This window comes from Sinocyclocheilus anshuiensis, unplaced genomic scaffold (genome assembly GCF_001515605.1).
Source record: "Sinocyclocheilus anshuiensis isolate Anshui unplaced genomic scaffold, SAMN03320099.WGS_v1.1 scaffold680, whole genome shotgun sequence".
NCBI lineage: Eukaryota > Metazoa > Chordata > Actinopteri > Cypriniformes > Cyprinidae > Sinocyclocheilus > Sinocyclocheilus anshuiensis.
In genome coordinates this window covers 1,343,249-1,346,102 of record NW_015555783.1, presented here as the reverse complement: position 1 = coordinate 1,346,102, position 2,854 = coordinate 1,343,249, and the positions used below count along the sequence as shown (strand labels likewise).

Genomic DNA, 2,854 nt, shown 5'->3' with positions numbered 1-2,854 from the left:
ATTTATATATACATAATAAATATACACAGCACACACACATATATTATGTAAACAAAATCTTTTATTTTGGATGTGATTAATCGTTTGACAGCACTAGTTCAAACCATAAATTATTTTGATTTAATATTAACCAAAAATATTTATTTTCCAAACACATTGAAAAACATTCATAAGTAAAATGATTACATACTCAATTTTTGCTTGTTTGTTTGTTTTTGGACATAAGCTAAAATGTTACTTAATGTAGGTCATTTATTTTATTTTGTTTCATTTTATTTTATTATTATTTTTCATTTTACAACTTAATTTCACAATAAACAAATGCTAAATTGGCTATAATATGGAGGTAGAATTTTCACTTAAAGGGGTCCTATTATTTATTGCTTAATATTAAAAAAAATCAATTTTCTCAATAAGGGATGCACTTTGGTAAATTTTCTCAACTGACAACCGCTATTAAGATATTTAATATTAAGATTAGAATATTAAATTAGTATTAAATAAAAAATAGAATGGATGCTTGTCTGTGACCCATTAAAAATATTATATAAATATTAGTGTTGTCAAGCGATTAATCGCATCCAAAATAAAATATTTTGTTTACATAATATATGTGTGTGTACTGTGTATATTTATTATGTATGCATGCATATATCAAAGAAAAATATCTTATATTTGTATAGATATGTATTATGTTTATTGTTCTTTAATTCTAACATTATAACATGAATTGCAGTGAAACTGTTATACAGTTAAATTATACCATAGTCTCATAATTGGAGTGTAAATTCTGCAGATTACATCATTGTCCAGGATTGTACTGTCAGCAATTGATAAAAACGTTTTCATAATGGTAACATACATATTTACATACACAATTATTAAGGTGCATGTGTAGTTACTGCGTTAAAATGCCCAGTGAGGTAGAAAACATCTGCTGCAAGGAATTTCAAAAGGCACGGGGGTGAAAAAAACAGCGTTTCTTCGACATGGCGAAAACTTGAAGCTACATCAGCACTTCTTCTTCGTCGTCGTCTTGTCTGATGCACTTGTTCTAACCACGACCTCGCCCCTCCCCACCCCCCAACCATTCAAATTTCCGTAGGCGGGATTTATTTTAATGATATTCTAATGGGCCGCTTTGTAACATCACAAAACCCGGAAAACAACGCTGGGATTTTTTAAAAACGAAATATCTCCCATTGGAGTGGACTTTGAGATTTGTAACTTTGTAGATCTGTTTTATGCCCAAACATACACACTACACACTGACTAAAATTCAAAAAGTGAAAAAGCATAATAGGACCCCTTTAAGATAAAACTAAAAACATAAATGTATTAGTTTTTCTTTAGTTCAATATATATTGTTCAAACCTTACATTTTGATTTAATATTAATAAAAAATATTATTTTCCAAAACGACAAAATCATTCATACAAAGTAATTTATTATAAAGACCAAGCTGTACTTAATGAATATATATTTTTTATTTTATTATTTTATATTAGTTTTTATTTTTTATATTTTCTTTAGACATATAAGCCAAAATGTTCATTAATGTAGGTAAATATAATTATATATTTATAATTATTTAATTGTATATTATATAATTATAATTACACAGTTATTAATAACTTTTGGCTTTTTACAACTTAATTTTACCATAAAAGCTCAATTAGATTCAACTAAATTATAATATTAAAGTAGAATTTTTACCCTAAAACTAAAAGCATTTAATGATTATTTTGATGCCTTATTAAAATATGCATAATATTTTTTGTTATGTACAAAAATAAATAAATAGTAATAATAAAACCCACAACTTTTCTAGCCAAAATTGTCCAGCAAAAATACTACTAAATGGCATAATCATTGTTAAGCATTACAGAAATGTGATTTTTACTTGTCGTTGTTTTAGTATAGTATACAAGATTAAGACATTTAGAGCTCAGAGACAGTATTTATGATCAGTGAGGTGCAAAAACTAAATGGTGTTTCCAGTCTCTTTCTCAGTACATTAAGCAGCTTATAATAGGCATTTATGAGGTCAAAAACACTTCACATAAAATATATTGTCTTTCTCCTTGGAGTACAGAGTAGACTGTTTTTATGACCATAAATTTGGTTCTCCCTGGTTGTTGTAGTAGTGCATTTAAGCCATGCTAAGTGTTTTTCCACGTAAAGCGTTTTAAAATGTCCCCACAGTGTTTTAAGAGCTCACCAGAGATATAGTTGTTCATCATGATTACAGCTATAAAAAATAACAGTTTATCCTGCAAGAATGCTTCTTCAAACAAATCATACAACTCTGTGTGTGCCGATAGCCTATATAGCCTATATATATATAAAACTATAGGCTATCGGCACACACAGAGTTGTATGATTGGTTTGAAGAATATATATATTCTAGGTAATTAAGGTTTTTATTCATCAAGGACACAATAAATTGATCAAAAGTGACATTTCTAATGTTACAAAAGATTTCTATTTCAAATAAATGCTGTTCTTTTAAAGAATCGATTCATCAAAGAATCCTGAAAATAAAATGTATTCAAATGTATCACAGTTTCCACCAAAATATGAAGCAGCACAACTATTTTAAACATTGATAATAATCAGAAATGTTCTTGAGCAGCAAATCAGCATATTAGAATTAGAATTAGAATCTGAAGGATCGTGTGACACTGAAGACTGGAGTAATGTTGCTGAATTCAGGTTTACATCACAGGAATAAATGACATTTTATAATATATCGCAATCGAAAACAATTGTAGTAGTATTTCACAATATTGCTGTTTTTACTGCATTTTGATCAAATAAATGCAGCCTTGGTGAGCAGAAGATACTTCTTTAA

At 27.9% G+C, this 2,854-nt stretch overlaps 1 protein-coding gene across 1 annotated transcript in view; it reads right to left on the bottom strand.

Annotated features, from left to right (window-relative positions):
• LOC107674758 (potassium voltage-gated channel subfamily H member 7-like) overlaps positions 1 to 2,854 on the bottom strand; it is a 122,814-nt gene that overhangs the window by 14,081 nt on the left and 105,879 nt on the right. The window lies entirely within an intron of this gene.